Source organism: Parasteatoda tepidariorum, chromosome 4, assembly GCF_043381705.1.
Source record: "Parasteatoda tepidariorum isolate YZ-2023 chromosome 4, CAS_Ptep_4.0, whole genome shotgun sequence".
NCBI classification, from domain to species: Eukaryota; Metazoa; Arthropoda; class Arachnida; order Araneae; family Theridiidae; genus Parasteatoda; species Parasteatoda tepidariorum.
The window spans coordinates 95,246,031-95,267,294 of record NC_092207.1 but is presented as its reverse complement, the minus strand read 5'-3'; the positions used below and the strand labels follow the sequence as shown (position 1 = coordinate 95,267,294).

General features: G+C 27.6%; 1 protein-coding gene across 1 annotated transcript in view; it reads right to left on the bottom strand.

Annotated features, from left to right (window-relative positions):
* Nucleotides 1-10,662, bottom strand: part of LOC107439920 (smallish) — a gene marked incomplete in the record, with an annotated part of 81,897 nt that extends 71,235 nt beyond the window's left edge. Inside the window, 1 exon segment of the mRNA XM_071180214.1 lies at nt 10,275-10,662.
* Between the last annotated feature and the right edge of the window lie 10,602 nt (nt 10,663-21,264).

The window sequence follows — 21,264 nt, the reverse complement described above, 5'->3', positions numbered from 1 at the left end:
TTTTAATTTGTTATTATCACTTTCACTAATTTTTTTTTCTAAATTTGCTATCCACTCTACGATGTACTTTTCGATACAACTTCTTTTCTCTGCTCTTTTCGGCACTAAATTATAAATTTTATATCTGTATGGAATACAGGCGGTGCATCTTAAGAACACTGTGCTGTTTTACTTATTTTTTAATTATTTCAAGTCAAATTAACTCCTGTTACGTATGCTGGTGTTACAAAAGGCAACATGATAATCACAATAGTAGATCAAGAAAATATTATATCTATGCTGTAATTTCTAGAACGCAGTTTACACAAATAAATAAACCATTATAAACATATAAACCATAAATAAATAAATAAACCATTAATATTAAAGTGCAAAACACTAATTCAATGAGAAAGTATGTCCAGCACATTTTATGAACTAAATGTTGATCGTAAGTATATTTAAGAAATCAAAAAAAAAAAAAAACAGACACACAAAGTAATTTTAACATCAAAAAAAGTATTTTAATTTTTTAAACAACCTTTTTTTTGGACCGAAATCCGAAGCAGGACGTTTCAGTTCCGTTTACAAACCTTCCTTCATCATTTCTGTTTTTGTCTTATAGATATTGAAATTTTAAAAAAATATACCAAATATGTAAAACATTTCAATGTAATTATTATGATTCTTTTTTCTGTTTTATTAATTTTTGGCTGTTAACATCATCATTTTTCAAATATACCAAATATGTAAAACATTTCAATGTAATTATAATGATCCTTTTTTCTGTTTTATTAATTTTTGGCTGCTAACATTAGCTTTTCAAGTATTTTTTTTTCATGGTAAGAACTCTTCGAAAAGGGATAACAGTTAAAAACAGAAAAAATCTATATTTTTCTTAGAATAACTGTTAAAAACAGAAAAAAAAGCAGTATTTTTCTTTAAGCAGTTTTTCCTGTGAAAATATGTTTTTCTTTTGTAGAATTTACAGTTAATTTTTACAGCGTAATAACAGGATTTCATATATGCTTTTTAACATTAAAACAAAATTTTTGAAACAAATTTCCTCTTCAAACCCGGAATCGCGTTAAAGAAGAACTTGAGATAAACAAGTTTAAATGTAAGCCATGGAGCTAATTGTGCATACATTTTGCATTTATTTTATCTAACGTACAGTTCTACTAACCCGAAACTCTTAAACGAATAATTAAAAAAGCATTCATTCGAATTGTGTGTTTACTTGGATGGTTTGTTTCAAGATTGATGACTCAAAGGTGGAAGATTTCCAACGAATTTTCTTCATTCTTTCGCAGCAAATAACCAAAATAATGTAGGTCAAGCGAACTGGTGTTGATTAGAATTGGATTACAGCCGAATAAAGTCATCGTAAATAAATTTAAATTCTAAAACAATGCACATTATAAATAGTAAGTAGAATTAAACTTCTTTTATATTTGACTGCGCAAAACCAAGAGCTTTTGAAAGTTTATGTTACTTATTCTAGAACTAAAAACATTTTTTTGGATGAATTTTGATTTTTAAATTTCATTACATTATGTATTAAAATAATGATTTCAGCTAGATCCAGAAAAATGTAAATGATGAAATAAAATAAGTGATTGAAAGTTTATGTTACTTAATCTAGAACTGAAAAAAAAAATTGGATGAATTATGATATTTAAATTTCATTATATTATGTACTAAAATAATGTTTTCAGCTAGATCCAGAAAAATGTAAATGATAAAATAAAATAAGTGATTGAAAGTTTATTTTATCTAATCTAGAACTGAAAACATTTTTCAGATGAAATATGTTTTTTAAATTAAAATAGGGTTAAAATAGGGTTTTTAGCTAAATCCAAAAAAATGTAAATGATGAAATAAAATATGTAGTTGAGTTTATTTTACTTAATCTAGATCTTAAGTTTATTTTACTTATTCTAGAACTGAAAACATTTTTTATTTGATGTATTATGTTATTTTAATTTCATTATATGTATTAAAATAGAGTTTTTAGCTAGATCTAAAAAAATTTTATGATGAAATAAAGTAAGTGGTAAATGGAACCCAGAATATTTCATATCGTGGTTATAACGAGTTGTAACCAGGTCGATAGTGTGAGTTCAAACCGGTTTAGAATTTCGATGTAGATTTTGATACTGACACTGATTTACTTACTCTTTGAAAAATTTCAATTTTCTCCTATAACCTTTTATTTTCCAAGAAAAACTTATTGAGGTTATGTACCTGATTGCCAAACACATATGCATACCTATAACTTGAAAATTGAACTTTTGAATAATTTAAACGCATTTACAAATAAGAATTCAGTGGACAGAAATAAATTTGCATGGAAATGCCAGAAATAAATTAATGAAACCGTGAATATTTAAATACGAATGAAATATAGCAAAAGACCAATTAAATTATTTATTTAATTGGTCTTGATTGGACAATTATTTTCAAGAATTAAATGCATCGCTTAAAAACGTATTAATAGCTTTAGAAATTATATCAATTATATTATTTCATATTATTTTGATTGGTATTTTTGAANTGTACCTGATTGCCAAACACATATGCATACCTATAACTTGAAAATTGGACTTTTGAATAACTTAAATGCATTTACTGGGACAAATAAGATTTTAGTGTACAGAAATAAATTTCCATGGAAATGTTAGAAATAAATTAATGAAACCTTAAAAATTTAAATACGAATGAAATTTAGCAAAAGACCATACATTTATTTTCAAGAATTAAATGCATCGCTTACAAACGTATTAATAGCTTTAGAAATTATATCAATTATATTATTTCATATTATTTTGATGGGTATTTTTGAATTCATCACTAGCAATTAAGCGTTAAGGATTGTGTTATTAAAAATCATAAAAAATTGAGCCAGCATAATGCAGATTAATTTCCATCTTAATAAAATGTTAAATTGAAAAATGTTTCAGTTTAAATTGAGCAACTAAAATTACCAGTACTACTGCACTTACAGCCGTAAGTGTAGTAATTCACACAATAATGTGGTTTAATTTACACCTTATAAGAATTGCAAATTTAAAGGGAAAAAAAATTGTGTTAAATGATAATTACTATCATATTTTAACAGTGTATGTGTACAGTTAAAAGAAAATCTAGTTCAGTGGTATAATTATAATCAGAAGTAAAGTTTCTTTCTGGCTACTTTTTATAAAATGTTTTAGTGTTTTCCTGCCTTCTCTTAAAATGACCGCATAAATTGCTTAATCAATTAAGTAAATAAGTTTCTTTTTTTTTCCAAAAATTATTTTCTATTTGTAATGTATTCCAAACAAATTTCTCAAACAAAGTTCTTCCAAAACACCACTAAATTACACATTTTTTAACACTTCATTACAAAGTAACGTATTAAAGAAGTAATTATTAAGTCATTTAGATTGTTATTTACATTTTTTTATGGATTTAATAAATTTGGAAAATGAGACATGCATGTAGCAGTGAGTAAAAAATTACTGACCATTGTGCATAATAATAAAGTTTTAAATATTTTTCAAATCATAAATGTTTTCTTAAAAAAATAAGTCAATATGTATTAATTTTTTTTTCTAATATAATACTTGTCTTACTTACAATACTCGTGCTTTAATTTAAAAAATAAAATATAACTAAGATATACAAGTTTTATAAATATTGTGATACATTTAACACAGACAAGTAAATAATAATAACAGATATTATTAATAAATTCCGACAAAGAGTCGTTTTCAATGTGCTTTAATAAAATTTACTTAAATAAAATACTTGAATATATCAGCAATTCGTAAAATTTTTGAAAATGAATTTCGTAAACGGCAGTTAACAAACCAAGTCCCGATTTGAATTAAATAATTAGGAATAAAACACTAAAGACAAAGATAAGGTTTGAAAACAGAAATAGAGAAACCGAGTACAAAACAGAGTTATAGCAGGAAAAGAGAGAGAGAGATCCCCCCTCCCCCCACTTGCTCGCATCAATACCTTTTTTCCATTCATTTTTAGACCATTATTCTTGACACCTGCATCCAGCCATTTGCACCTGAGTAAAGTAAATTCAACTACCCCACTTGCAAACAATGGGTACCCTGGTCAAAGGATATGTGTGGTACCCTCTCCTTTAAATTTCCTGTACCGATTTTTGTATTTCATGACAGATTACTCAGAAGTCAACACACACACCAGTGAATGTAACATATCCTGACACAAACATTAGACAACTGCTTATTTCCTAGACAGCTCTTCCACAAATAACTGAGAGTGTTACAAAACATAATTTGACATTAAAATTTGCGAGTCAATTTGAATGGAATTGAAAACAATTATTACATTCTGTCTACATGTCAAATTCTGTTTCACATCCATTGGAATTTTTGAAGTTTTAAGTTGAATTACTGAAACAAATTATTGCAAGAAAACTTGTTCAATGGGTAATCCTCCACCAATTTATTTGCATTTTGATATTTATAAAAAAAATTTTCAGCATTTCGAAATTCATGGTTTATTCTAAGTTTACCTGAATTCATTTTTTTTTCTATGTTTAGCTTTGAAACAACTTATATAGATGAAGAATGATAATTTGCCAAGAAGCATTTCTCCCGTGATATAGAGACCAGAGACCATTTTTTTTTTTGTCTATGAGGTGTAAAATATAATAATTTATAATGCAACACTATAAAAAAGTATGGTTAAAACCTGAATATGATTAAATTAACCTTGTTTTTAGTTATATAGGAATACCAAAAAGCTTGGTAATTTTTACCAAAGCGCTTTGGGAATGAGTTTGGCTAGATTAACCATAAAATATAGTGTTATAACATATGGAAATTCGGCATATATGGCAAAATTTGGTAATTTTATCATGATTTCTTACAGCATGGCTTAGAAACTATTTGTTTGTTTAAATTTACTTTTCAGTTTCGTATTCTTTACTAAATCTTTGACAACAAGAACTGTAATTTTGAAAACCAAAATTTCCGGTAAGCTGTAACCATATGAACGAAAAAATTATGCTTTACCAAACCCTATCCTTTAAATACCATATACTTTGATTTTACTACAAGAATTACGTTTTTCTTCTTTTACCTGAAATGCCATTGCCATATAGTACAATAATTTCATCAGAAATTTTTTCTCCATGAACGAGTCTTATTTTGTTAATTGTGAACGTGAATTTTGTTAATTGCGAACGTGAACGAGTTTTGTTAATTGTGATCACGTGAAAATTGAGAACTTTAAAAACTCGATGTTTTAACTCGGTTTATTATCTCATCAAAAAAAGTTGTGATCTCAATTTCCTCATTATCTAAATGTCTGCAAACGATCTCCTGGGTGCAAAACTAGTCGGAAAAAAGAAACTTTAAAGGAAGTGGAAATTATTGAGGAAGGCAATAAAAGAGGCACCCAGCCTCTTTAAATGAAGCACCCTCTGTTTCAAACATTTTGCGCATGACTACACCTGAAAGTGCATGGAATGGAAAGTAAACATCAAACATTTACCGTTAACCCTCGAAGGGTGAAGAAACCCGATGAAGGGAAGCATCACTCAACGGGGTAGATGAGAGACACCCCGCCGGAAGTTAAAAGAGAAGGTTAAAAAGTGAAGAAATAAAAAAGTTTTCGGAAGTCGTGGGAACAGCCCAATTATACGATAGTCATGAAAAACCTTATGGAATCTTATACCCAAGCTATTTATAAATTGAGATTATTTGTTTCCTAAGAGGTATCCCTTTGTTTTGCGGGACGCGTTTCGGTTCCTTTTGTTCACCAGATTTCTTCAAAATGATCGATGTCCCAGATAAGATACAAGGAACAAAGTGGTCAAGCATTGTCTAAGATATGAATGTTTAGATTTTTATTTACTATTTGACAGCTGAAAATAAAAGAAAACAATTTGATTCAGACTTTGAATGAGATGTATCGATATCAAAAGCGCATTCTGAATATTATTGTTACTGAACCGATTAATAAAAATAAAAGTTAAAAAAAACACTACAAGCATAAATTTGATGTTATGGATTTAAAAAGGTTCACGAAAAAAATTATTATTGATATTTTATTATTATAAGATCTAATGAAGATAAGACCAAACATAACGAAAAATAACCTCGTCTTTGCAAAGAATAATACGGGTACACTATTGCACCAAAATCGATTCATTTTGCAGTCGAATATTTACACTGCGGGCTGACTTTAGGGTCAAAAAACTACTTTAAAATATTTTTGCACATAAGACAATTTTGAGAGCTCGACGCTCTAACTATTTAGCAATTAAAATATAGAAGCTCTAGCGATTAAAATATAGATAGGAGCACGTAAAAAGTTCGGATGATTGTGGAACGTACACGGTGCAGAAATGATGTAATTATCTGAGGGAATAAAATTGCATTTTATTTTGTGTTCCCTCGTAATAAATAATGATGCTCTCACAAATAAGTACTAGCGAGGCTGTAATAGTTTTTATTTTGGATTCTCATATTAAGTTCTCAATAGTCCCTGCCCTCACAATATGCTTACTCCCACAATGCGACCTTTAGTCACATTTCATCATTCTGTACACTGAACTCTTACAGTACTCGTTACCGGAATAGTGCTTACTGTTCGGTACGGAACACTTTGTATGGCACGTTTTATAAACTTCTGATGCTTCTAGTTTTAAGATTTTTGTAATTTTCTTCTTACTATCAAATCATATTTCGTGATAAAGATTATAACTAACTTCCTTATTTTTAACTTGGAAAATGTATTAATCTTTTGTAATCGTTCAGTGAGTCTAACAAAAAGCGGATGTTTATAATTTTATGTTTCTATTACTCTCACAGAACTTTCTTAAAGCCATATTGATTAATTAATATGGATTTGATTTTTTTTTTAACACAAATACTTTTTTAAAAATTAAAAATATGAGGAGCTGTGGAGATATCCGAATATGATGATGAACTAACAATAATACTTAGATTATTAATTTATAGAAACGGCTCTCGTGCTTTTAATTAGACACATAAAATGATACATTTAAAGACAATACTACGCCTATGTTGATTTCTATACCACAAAACTAATCTGAAACATTTATTCTACACATTACTACTTTTTTTTTAAAATTATTATAAAAAATAGTACAGATTATCGTACAATATCACATTACTGAAACGGCATAAACAAACAAAAACTATTTTCAGAATGGAAATTAACAAAATAAACACTGAGATCAAGCCTTAAAAACTTTCCCGTACCATTCATTACACTGCTCCATGAAACATTTTTTATGAAACATTTCGTTTCACTCCGAGACTCACTAGCTAAATTTGTTAATTTAATTATAATGATCATAAAAATAAGCGTGTTTAATTTATTATTCACGTACCATTCCCGATTTTAATCGAGTTCACTTCAACAAGAACATAAAATTGTAATGCAATGCGACCAAAAGATCCGAGCATTGACATAATTGCTTAAACATGTGAAAGGAGGAAATCCTTTTTATGACAAGTGATTGGCAAAGATTCAATAAGTTTCAAGTGCCGCCTGCTCACTAAGGGCTAGACTGGATATATATAAAATTATATAAGGATTCGCCAAGGTCGAATTAAGTTTCTGAAAGTTGAGCATCTCACAAGTTTCCAAGAAACAATATCATGTATTAGTATTCAAAACTGAATTACATTATTAGGCAACACACATTTTGAAGGACAAATGAAATAAAAATTCAATCCCTTCGTCTTAGTTGCCATATTATTTGTTTTCAAACATGTAGGCATATTCTTTTAAAAAGAGATATCGAATAAACTTTGCGACTTTAAGAAGATATAATATAATAGGCACCTGTTTTTAATTGTGTAATAATTTGTTCATGAAAAAAAATATCCAATTCGTTGAGGATGTTTTTAATAATAAAATTCTCAAAACGAAATCTTCACAGGTGTCCCAAATAGAAATGAACTTTAAAAAGCATTTTATGACAAGACATTATCACGTAATTTATAAAAAAAGTTTAACCTAACGTCATTCATGTTTTTTTTTTTTAATTTTTATTGTTAGATATTAAAAAATAGGTTTTTTTCAATGATTTTATTTCTTTAAATAATTTTTGCCCTTTTTATTATCCTCATGAGATGTTTAATAAATTCCTTCATGTATTCAAATTCCTTAGAGAAGATGCAAACAGTCAACACGTCCAAAGTTTCCAAAATAGACTTTAGGGCAGTTCAGGCATTATGTTTTTTATACGTTTTTCGTCGGAGAATTATTTATTAATATGCTTGAGGAGATTACTAAAACTAGAACACCTTATTTTTATTTATTTTTTTCAAAAAAAAATTTTTCAGTTGTAATTCCAATAAAAAAAAATTTTTTTTTCATTGAAATAAAATTAATAGAATAGTAAAATTTTGAGAAAAAAAAGTATGAAAAACATGTTTAAGCAAAGATTACCTACAATTAGTGCGAACTTAATTTAATCATTATTTCTTTTGTCACTTATTGAAAGACGCCAGTAAATAATATTACCGCTGATTATTAAACAGGCGATGACTTTCATCAACAATCTTTTTAAGTATTTATTATCAATTTTACTAACCGAATTATTACAAAAATTAATATATATTAAAACTACCCTTAAATAAAATATTTAAATTGTATAAGCATCAAATGTTTTCCTGGGTGGTCATATATTCTACAAAGGACAAGTTCTACCTTTCATATTTTAAGCCTTCATTCTTTTCAAGTCTATTTCTTAAAGATAAGAAATTCCCACAGTTCACCAACAAAATTACAGGGGCGGGTAACTATTCTTTCAGAAATTGACAGGACAGAGTAAAGAATGATTGGAAGAGGCAGCAAGTGCGCAGAAACGAATTGAGATGAGTGAAAGCTACAGTTAAATGAAGAAAATGATATGAATAACACTTAGAATTTTGTTTTTATTTCCAATGGCAGACATGAAAGACAAATTTGTAGCCAAGAAATTTGTCTTTCATGTCTGCCATTGGAAAAAGAAAGAACAAAAAACGGAAACAAGAGCTACAAAAATAAAGAGTCTATATGTCTGTAATAATGCATCGCGCCCGCCAATATCGTTCCCACAAGGGCCCAGGAGGAAGTGCAAGGCAATGTCTTGGATGATAACATTTAGAATGAAAAGCATTAAAACCATTTTCGCTTATTGTTAAAATACGGAAGAAAAAAAAACGAAAATTCCTGGTTAGAAATATTTAATAATCATTTTTCAAATTTTAACCAACTTCCGGTGTTTTTATTGGAAAATAATTTGTCACAAACAAAAAATAATCTTACAGTGTCTTCTATTTTTAAGTACAATGTTTTGAAATTAAAAATAGATAGGTTATTTGAATTATTTACTCAAAATATTGTTCTCTTTTCTTCGAAATTTAAACTATTATTTTTGAAATGAAACATTTCGAAGCACTATTTAGGATACAAATCGTTCTTTAGCAAAAGTATTTAAGTTATTTAATATTTAAGAGTCAATTCAACCAACATTTCTTAAATTAAATGTTGGTAATGTAAGTAAATGCTAAGTTCAGTTCACGTTCCCCTCAGCCCCCCCCCCCAACAAAAAAAAAGGTTTCACATTACCGAGTAAAATTCCCCGATTGAACAATTGTTATTTATAAAAATGGTGAAATCTTTAATGAAATGCGTATAATAATAATCTTAAGCGAATAACTAGTCACTGTGTAAATAATATGAGCACAGACTCAACAATTTCATTAAAACTACTTCATTTTTAATTACCTAATGTCATTAAAAAACTTTTTAAGAAAGTTTTATGAACTTAAAACAGTATTTTGAACTAATACTAAGCAAAACTAAAAACATTTTTAAACTTCCCCATACAAGATTTAATTAAAAATTATTATATTTTATAATTCTTGAATTAAAACATAAATAATATTTTAGACGCAAATTTTATCCATTTTTTAGTACAAAAAAAAAAAGAAAAAAGAACGCAACACATAAAGTTATATAAGTATTATTTTATTCTCATATTATAGGTATCATAAATTTATTATGAACTATTAATTCCTATAATGATGACTGAAAATTATGTTTTTATTCTTTAGGAGGCATTATGTTAATAAAATCTTCAAAACAAAATACATTTTCGCAAAAGGAAAAGAAGGAAAAAAAAACCTATAATTTATATTATATTGATGTTTTCTTAACTTAAATAAAACGGAAGTTCAAGTAATAAAAATAAATTACAAAGAATAATGTAAAAAAAATACATAACATTCCTTATTACTTACCATTTGAAATAGGTATTCCACAAATATGTTCTTTATGTGTTTTTTAGATGAGAACAACTTAAAAACAATCAATTTACAACGAAAGTAAATAATAGCTCAGATAAATCCAAAAGCTCAGAACTTTTTTGTGCAATGCCCCAACCACAAGAGAATAATATATTTATTACACTACACACAACACAGACAAGCAATGAAATAGAATGAATCACACGTGAAATCGTCTGCGCACATCTTGGCTTCGCGTTGTCATAGAGACTTATGATATGTGAGGGGATTGATAAGACTTCAGTCCATTTGCGGAAGCGGTTCCAAATAAGTTGAGGATTCCTGAAGTAAACAAGCACACCTCACAGGTTGCCCTACCGCACTCCACGTTACCCAGGTGGTCAATGATAAGGTTAGAAGAGGAAAGAAATGGCTCGCGTGTTACTTTTGGCCTGGCGAAACATCGCCAGCTGTTTTCACGCTTCGTTGATGACTCGAATTCGCCAAACGAAACAGTTAGAATTAAAATCTAAATAATATGCTTACAAATGTAGTTTTTTTTTATTTTTTTATTCAATCTTGTTGCAGTTTAGAAAAGAATAAAATATGGATTTGTTTCACAATAAGAGAGGGATTGATAAATGGATGATTTCTAAAATACAAATTTCGTAACAAATATATTTATAAATTTTTTTATCACCAAAATTAATTTACCTTGTGTGAAACACAACAGCGTAAAATATATAGAGTAGTAAATAATTATTCTAATACTTCAAAATAGTTTTTATAAAGATATTTATTGATTTTTAAGTTGAATTATTAAAAAAAAGTATATAATAAAATATATAAATTTAAATTTTAATGTATTTGAGAAAAAAGTGTGCTCTGAGATCATTATTCATTCTTTTTTCCTATCTCAGAACATCTCTTCGTTTTTCATTAAATGAAAAAAATTTAAATATGACATAATTTACGTTAATTAATGTATAAATTTATGAATTATTATAAAAAATGTGTAAACGGAGGAAAGTTGCCTAAATCCAAAGCAGGGTTAAGAGAGGTCTACTGCTGCAGTAGCCCTAAGCCCCTAATTCATAATATGATTTAGATAAATAATATGATTTAGAGTATAATATATTATAATAATACATTATAATGATATATTATAATGATATATTATAATAATATATTATATACTCTAAATCATCTATATATTTAATATATAAAATATCTAATAAATAATCTAATTGTATAAATGATCTATTTAGAACCCTGTTAAGGGCTTTCTAAGTTATAAAAATTAAAATTAATTTGTGTAACTTTCTAAAAATGTATTAGATATCTCCAATTCATCATCATTATCAATGGCTCTTCAGCCCAGGGTGGACCTTGGCTTTCTCAAGAAGTTTTTGTCAGGCTCCAATTCAGTATGATTTATTATGGAAACATGGAGGAGTTTATGACCCAACATATTTAACGTGCACCAGTCACCATTTGCTACACAGGGAGCCTTCAGACAGCAGAAAGTGGTAAGAAAAACATCAAAGTGATGAGGTTTCTGGTTAGTCAGGGAATGATATTGTAATTATTGGTTAGTAATGTAATTTGATAGGTCAATATGTCTCAGTACCTTCTACATTGAAGACTTCAATCGATCAGTTTCCCCATCTCCAAAACCTATGCCTCGTTTGAACTTTTAAGCGTGTAACATATCACTCTCTATTAACATGGCTTATAATAACGTTATTGTAATTGTCACAGTTAGCAAATTTAACATTTATGTCAATAAAAAATTGTTTTGGTTACACGTAGTCTACTTAATCCTAAATACTCAATATTTTTGAGGTTCGTACGATTTAGGGAGTGGGTGGTACGGATTCGGCAACCAGTTTCCTAAATCGTACCACTGGCAAACCATGTGAAAACAATTAGTTTTCAACACTTACAGCAGAAATATTATTACCAAAAAATAATATTTTGAATAAATTTATTTCATTAATAAAATATTTTAAATACAATTGTCAGTAAAATGCGACCGGTTGAAAATTTAAATGTGAAAAACGGTACAATTTACAAATTAAGCAACTCTCTCAATAAAGACATTATTAATAACTCCAGAATGGCATAGTGTATATAAAACATGAAAATAAACATGGCATGAATGAGAATTAAAAAATTAACAAAAAAATTTTTTTTTAGGTTTATGGCATGATTATGATTAATATAATGACATTTAATTAAGCTTAAATGTTATAATATAAATTTAGTAAGTTGTGATAGCTATCAACTTGAGACAATCAAAATATAATACCTATTTTGATATTTGCTCATCTAATAAAATTCGAATGATTTAAGCCAAAGTGCATCACTTACTTGAAAACTTAAAAGATTTTAGCACTTACTTAAAATCATAGTGATACTAATGAAAGTACAGAAATATATCACAAATTTCTTAATGTCATATGAAAAATAATTAAAAGGGTTCACATCATATTATGAAAAGGAAACTGAACCGTGAATTTTAGTTATTCAATTGCTTTTATATCACATTAACACATGTTGGGAGAAGAATTTTGTTTAAAATTCACTACAAAACAAATTCACAAAAACACTAAAAATATATAAAATGCAAGCAAAAAAAAACAAAGTGAAATAATTTGAAATGTAATTGAAAATTAATGGTATTTAGAATATTATATGAGTTTGAATATGCTTCTTATTTCCAGGCTACATCATCGTAACGACGACGTCAATATTATTAACTTACTGTAAATTACAGTTATTGCGGATCTATTGTTAAAACCTAAAAAAACTTTTTAACTATGCCTGAATGATATGGTAAGCTATTGGAAATTGAAACACATCAATCGTGTCACTTTTGGCCGTTTTCAAAAAGCATTTGAACGCCAATATTGGTTGTCTGGATTATAAACTTTTGCCCTACTATCTTCCTCCAAGTGAATCTATCTTCCTATTATGGATTGCATCTCGTAACTGGTGCTTCAGGCTTTGGCGAGATCGGAGTATTTTGTGTGTCATTAGGTGAACAATATGTCGATGGGATTAATAAAAATAAATTATTCTTGATTGATAATATTTCGCAGTTATAAAAATATCGATAAACATTTTATTCCATGACAATGACCTTTCTGTATTCATGTATATATTGTGTATTCTGAATTCAAATTTCATACTAGAAATAGGTTTTACATTTTTCATAAATCGGAAAAAAACTGTGGAACATTAAAAACAAAAAAAGCATTACAAAATGCCTATTATTGCCTTTAAGGAATTAACATAAGTATTACCTTTAATTGAAAAGAGGATGCAATTTTTAGACTAAGTCATTATATAATTAGGAAACTTGATCCTCTAAATAATTAAATTTTTAGTATTTCTTGATATAAGAAATTAGCCAGATATTCGTCAAAAATATATTTCAGGGAAATATAATACTCATAAGCATTATTATGGAGTTAATTTAATACATAGAAAATTAGCAAAATAAATGAAAATTTCAGATTAAGTTTAGTGGCGTATTGTATATAACAATTAATCAATTTGGTGTGCATTCAAATTAATAAAGAAAAGAAAGTAAATAAAAAATGAAAAATTTAAAAGTCTTTAACTTCAAATAAATGGTTTTTTCACTTAAAGTTATATTATGTTTGTTGTATTTTCTACTCAAAATTTAAAAAGTGAAATTTTGTTGAAAAAAAGAATTTACGACAAATCATAACTTGTTAAAATGATTTAGCTTTCATGAAATTTTCTTATTACCCAATTTTCAATGTTAGTACCAATTTTCAATGTACTATACTCTTACTTGCAGTAGCACTCAAACTGTTATGAAATATCCTGTATAGAAATCTAATGAACCTGAAGTTAACAAGTTTTGAAAAACTTAATTTCTATCAGTTAAAATATATTTTAAAATCCCGTTATAATCTCTCATTAATTTGTAAACTGTTTACTACTTTAGATATTTTTACTTTAAGAGATTACTTTAAGATATTTTTTTAACTTCTTTTCTTAAAATAACAGATTTTCTTAAAAGCCTGGTAGTAGAATTTACAAAGTGAATATGCAGCAGTTTATTCTTAAAACTAAATTTATTTGCGGTTTCAATGCAGTCTGGCAGAGATTGTTATTGTAAAAATTCAGCTTAATCAATCATGCATGTAGCAAAATTTGCAAATAAAAAGTCCTTAAAGGTTATACACATAAACTTTATGTTGTTTAAATATAAATTAGAATTTTATTAAATAATACGAAAACAATATGCATCTTTATAAAATCAAGTCTAATAGAGTAACAGATAAAATTCTTTGCTTTTGGTTCCTTGCAGTGTTCTCTCAATTCAGATTTTTTATTTTTATTCGAAGTATGGTTAGAGATGTTTTAAAAAAGGAATTTCAGAAATCCCCACCCCTCATTTTTTAAAAATAAAACTTAGAGGAAAAATAATTTGCAGATTCTATAATAATCTGCTGCGCCCACTGATCTGCTGAAAGGTTTCTCTGCTATTATGTTGAAAATTAGTATGCATGTATCAACGTGATATTATGTGGTACATATGAACATAAATACATGTAACGATCTTTCGAAAATAAACAACAATAAAAAATAACAATTACCTAATTAACGTGTATAATTTCTAATAATTTATCACGAATTTCATCTATGTATGAATCAGATAGGAAGAAAAAAAAACAGATCACGTAGTTTTATGTGTTTTACAAAATTGATTATTCCAATAATTAATTATTTGTGTTGTTTTGCTACTTCAAAATGCATTACAGTTATGCATAAAATAAACTTGTGGAGTCATGGTTCTGTACACATGGACTTGAGTGGACTTCTGATTTCGTACTCAGAGAAAAATAGTATGATCAAAATTACCAGAATATGATAACATTTATCGTGTTCCCGGCTCTATGGGAACACCAAAAAGTACGTTAATTTTTATTGAAGCTCTTTCGTGATGATTTTGGACAACTTAAAAGTAAAATATGGTTTTATAATCTGTGATAAAAGTTGGTAATTTTATCATGATACTTTAGATTATGGCATAAAAATCATTTATTAGGTTAAATTTACTTTGCACTTTTGTATTTTTGTTAAAAGTGTGATAATAAGAACTATAATTTTGAGAAACAGAATTTCCGGTAAATCATTATCATATGAATGGGCATATATTTTGATTTATTACTAAAATTGATATTTTTTTTTAATATCAGAAATGTCTTTATCATTCAATACGGTAATTTTACTAGAATTTTTTTCTACGTGTAATATGTTAACCGACGTAATATGCTTAGTGCTCTTAAAGTAAATTAATAAATATTTCTACATGTAATTTACTTTTATTTAAAATGTAAATTTTAAGCTTAATTTATTGAAAAAAATAAATAACGGAAATGAAAAACATTTAAAAAAAATTGCTATTGAAAGTCTTCAATAATCACACTAAAGACTGTGTATTTCACAAACCTGCTTTAAAAGTCAAATCAATATTAAAAGAAAAGAAAATCATATCAGAATTGAGAAAAATAAACTCATACTTGAATTTATGGTGTGGAGAATCAACATGACAAGTTCATTTAAGAAGAAAAGATTTCCAAACGATTTTTTTGAATACAATAATAAAATTTGAATTGAATGAATCTATCGCAATGAGTAGAAGCATGGGAGAAATGAAATTATTAAGAAAATGTACTTCATTGTTCGTTTATAATAATAAAAAGAAAAAAATTGAAGGGGAAAAAGGAAAAGAAATGAAACAGTGGTCAAGTATCATTATAACAGCATTTGGTATTTAATAGAGCATTTTAGGCAGGAAATAAGGTCACGAAAATGACTACTACTGATCTTCTTTTCCAGTCACGTGATCTCTTATAGTCTTCAGGCTGAAATAACCTATAAAAAGTTTAAGAAAATGCTATTGTTTTGCAGTCATTTCTCATTAAGATTAACTTTTAGTATTCAAAGTTAATCAGGAGGACATGTTTTATGATATTGATTATTCTACTTACGTTATTTATCAAAAGAAAATGGAATATATTTTGTTCAATCGTGTTTGACTCTGATTACCTAATCAAATTTTTGCAGAATAAAAATAAAATAAAACTTAAACCCATTACATTCGTGTTTTAACATGTTTTAAATTTTCGAAAAATATTTTTTACGTAACGTTTTTCTTTTCCCTTGGCGCAAATAGGATACCAGTGACCATTTTTTATTATTTTTTCCTAAAGCTCTTATTACAAGGAAAATATATTTTGGTATTTTTTAATTATTAAAATAGTCTAATTGTTACTAAAAATCTGTTAGATTAGCGTAATTATATTTGTACTAAAATATGAAAATTTATATTCAAAAATTAATCAATAGTTCATTTTCTAATAGAAACAGGAATTTCAATGATGAATAATTGTTTATCTGCTAATGAATGCAAATTTGAAAAATTACAGTTTGGAAGATTTTACCATAAACACAGAAAAAGAGACCAGTGTTTCATGCAGTATAACCATAAATTATTAAAATGCCAGATATATTTTTCACATATATTGACCTAAATTAATACAAAATAATGAAAAAAGGAAGAAAAATAAGTTTAATAAAAATTCTGCATCATAAGGTTAAAAGAGAACTTTAGAGTTCTCATCTAGAAAAGGATATCTAGTTGTAACATTCAGGTTTATACGAGATGTTTTGAATTTAATATAAATGATTTGATAAAATAAATTCTGTAAAAAAAAAAATAGGCCACACACGACAGACATGCTAAAATTTCTCTTTTAAAATATTTGAGATCAGAAAATACGAAAACTTCATCAATTTTCATATGATTTGGTATGAATTCTAACAACATAGATGGCATTGATGTAGTTTCTGTTCCACATACAATACTTAAAAAAAAAAAAAAAAAAAAAGTAAAAAANAGATTTCTCTTTTAAAATATTTGAGATCAGAAAATACGAAAACTTCATCAATTTTCATTTGATTTGGTATGAATTCTCACAACATAGATGGCATTGATGTAGTTTCTGTTCCACATACAATACTTTAAACAAAAAACAAAAAAAAACAGGAAAAATATCTATAAATGCAGTAAAAAGTTTATGATCCTAACAGTAAATAACTCAGTTGAATATGTCGTCGGCTATAAATTTCTTCGGTATTTGAGAGTATAAAAATGCTGTTTTGGGTAAATATTTTCAGTTTTTTATTTATATTTTACTCCATGAAAAAGAAGCTTTTTTTTAACCTTTTCTATAACAAAGATGCATATAATTCTACAAGCATAACTTAAGTACCAATGTCCTTAAACGTTAAAATGCAATCCCAATAAAACTAAATAAAAATTTATATTTGGAAAAGAAAAACTTTTTCTGCATCAATAGTGAAATGAGGGGGGGGGGGTTCAACTNGGGGGGATCAACTTTCGAGTACTCGAACACGAACCTCCCTATCAAGATGACACAACGTAAAAGATTAAAACAGAACAAATATTAGAGGAATAGCACGGTGGCAGAGGACAGTGGGGGCTGAAGGTGTGAAAACAAGGTAAAATGCATTTCCAGGCGAAATATAAAAGTGGCATAGAATTGAGATTATATTACCCTACACCGTTTACAGAGAAAAAGAACTATACGATTAACAAATAAACAATACATCATCTTTTTCTTTACGACAATTAAGCAAAAAAACTTTTTTTTTCAAATATACGTAATCGTTATTTGAATATAATCTACTATTTTTCTTTCTTTTTGCTTGAAAAAAAAAAAACAGATTTCATTTATTATTATTTCTTATAATTTAATGTGATTAATATTGATTAATCATTTGTCTGGGTTTGGAAGCAGACGTAGCCTGGTAGACAGTACGCTGGACTCAGGATCGGGAGAATAGAAGTTCGAATCCAGCCAGCTGTAGACTCCCCGTATAGTAATTGGTTACTGGTGCACGTTAAATCTGTCGGGTCGCAAAGTCCCCAGTATTCCCATAACAAATTATACCTCTGGGGGTTCAGGTCAAAATTGCAAATTGTGGATGGATTAATGAGTCTGTCATATAAACGGGTTTGGAGTATGGGAGTGGCAGAAATCGAATTCTTGGCCAAAGGTGGCACAACTGGAAAACAAGAACGATGGCACCCCCTATGCCTTAATCGCCGACGACGACGACGACAACAACAATAATTACTTGTCTACTATTTCATAAATATCTGCAAATATTGCTCAGTTATACTTTGTTTAATATAATAAACTACTTAGTTGCTCATTTATTTCCAAGAAAAATCAGCAGCAAAAATTTAATGTTCAGATAATAAAAAATAAAAAAAAAACTGTTGTAAGAACTTAACTTGTAATCTCTAGTTTGTTTCCTCCATCACATCAATTGAAAATAATATCGTAACACACTCCTAATGATTCCTGACAATTGGTTTAGATAAGCTGTCAAGGTAAAACAGCAACACATTCAACAGGTGACAGGTATCCAAATATGATTTCTACACAGAAGTAGGTGACAAGAATAATAGATGAAACAACAAATAGAACTGAAGACAATTAACTATAGAAGTTACACCGGAAGACTTGCGCAGAAAGAACCGTTCAAACGTAATGGTCCAAACAAGCAGATTGAAATCATGAATCTAGATTCAATGCAGGTATAATGTCAACACCAACACCCATACTAATTTCCTGTCCTTAGCTTCAATGCCATATATTCTGTTTTATTTTCTTTAGTTTGAAAGAGTCGTAAATTTTGATTTATAAATATTCATAAATATATTGTTCATTTGGAGATAAAGATTAAACAAAAGAAATTGATATAATCAATAATGAATATTAAGTATCGAAGGACTTCGAGGTACACTGTAAAAATTCCGAATCAGATTCCGGCATAAAGTATTGGCACCTTGAGTGCCGAAGTAATCCATTTTTAACAGAACATGCTATGGAACAAAATTCTGATTTACGTTATTTTTTCATTTGGAATATATTGTTCATTTGGAGATAAAGATTAAACAAAAGAAATTGATATAATCAATAATGAATATTAAGTATCGAAGGAATTCGAGGTACACTGTAAAAATTCCGAATCAGATTACGGCATAAAGTATTGGCACCTTGAGTGCAGAAGTAATCCAATTTTAACAGAACATGATATGGAACAAAATTCTGATTTACGTTATTTTTTAAAGTAATGATTACGTGAAATCACTGAATCACTCTACTTAAATCAATATTACTCTAAAAATTACGGTATTGTATTTAAGGGTAAAAATAGATGTTACGTTAAAATGGATTTTACGGATGATGCACCCAAAGTGTCAGTACTTTATACCGTAATTTGATCCGGAATTTTTTTACAGTATACGAACTGATATTTTTTTTTCCGATTTAAATTATCATCCTGTTTTGCTTTCAATTATTTTGAGACACAGCATGTATTTAACTACTGTTATATTTTAGTATGTTTAGTAATTTTTCTACAAGACAATTAAAATAATAATTTTTAAAGAATCTTAGAAATATTTGAATCTCTAGAGATAATTTTTAATCTTTAAAGAAGTGTGTTAAAAATTGCGATGTATTTGAATCATTATGAAGTCAATTATTCTTTAAAAAGCTTTTATAATAATTAGCGAATAATATTTACAAGTAGCATTTAAATAGAATATATTTAAACATTTAACATAATTTGCAAATGTTGCCACTGATAAACGATATAATTTTTTTGTTTTCCTGCTCTATATATATGAAATATTTATAAATTAAATGACACCCGTCAACAACAGTAAAGAAACCGAAATGCAAAAAAAAATTAGCACTTGTTATTATAATGCTTGTCAACAACATCAAAAAAAGCTGTTTGCACTAAGCTATTTTTAATTGTTCTCGTAATATTTTTTCAATAAACCTTCAAGATTCTACGGTTCTCTTACAGAGCTCAGCAATGTAACTAGAATTTACGTTACAATGTTTTATTTTAATGTAATAAGATTAAAGAAAAAGAAATCATATCGTTAACTAAAAGAAAGTAAGCGTTTTCCCCATTGTGTAATAATAAAAACAATAACCGTTTAAATCATCTTGAAATACAATAATTTATCAATGGAATGTTAAAAGGAATTTATTTGAAGGTGTGAATTATCTTGTATTCCCGATAACATTGTTTAAATGGATACTTATCCTTATCTTTATTTTTCTTTCAATTATGAAGAAGTGACAATGAAGTAGGGAAAAAAACATTAGTAAAAGAAAGTAACTTTTTGTTTGCCAACTCTCCGTTTGTTATTATATATTAATTTTTGTGAGTAAATGCTTCAAAAATTCTTATCACTGTTCTTTTAAGTTTCAAAGGAGGAAAGAATGCTCTGAAGTTAATCGAATGCCTTGATGTTATTGTGTTCTAATAAGAAGTGATGTTTATCTCTCATTTGTCATTATTTTTTCCTCTTTTAATGATAACACTACATTTAGCAATAAGCTAAACCATACAGATAATATCAATTATCGACATTTAAAAACCAGTAAGTTTTTATTGTATCCCATGCAAATTTAAAGAAGGAATAATTGTCTCAAGGAGGAAAAGTTTATTTGATTACTAAAATATATTATACGATATTTATGAATAAATTGGAGTAATATATAGTAATCTACACGTTTCAAAAGAGTGATAATTTGACATCAAACAATTCCTTAGAATAATTTTCAAATAGATATTTTACCATAATTTCAGGAACTTCTATTACAATCTGAAAAAAATAAGGTCAACGTTGTACCATAATATCGGTGTTTTGAACTGTACTATTATGCAAAATAAGATGTTAAATTGCAGCTTCCCCCATTGGTTGTTTAGTATATACTTTATAAGTTAGAGCAGCTCACTTTTCTACACCTCTTATAAGTGTGGTGTTTCTTCATCTATAGAATTGTTTCCAAACAAATAGTTTACTATAATTTCCTCAGTACTCTGAAAAAAAAGGATACTT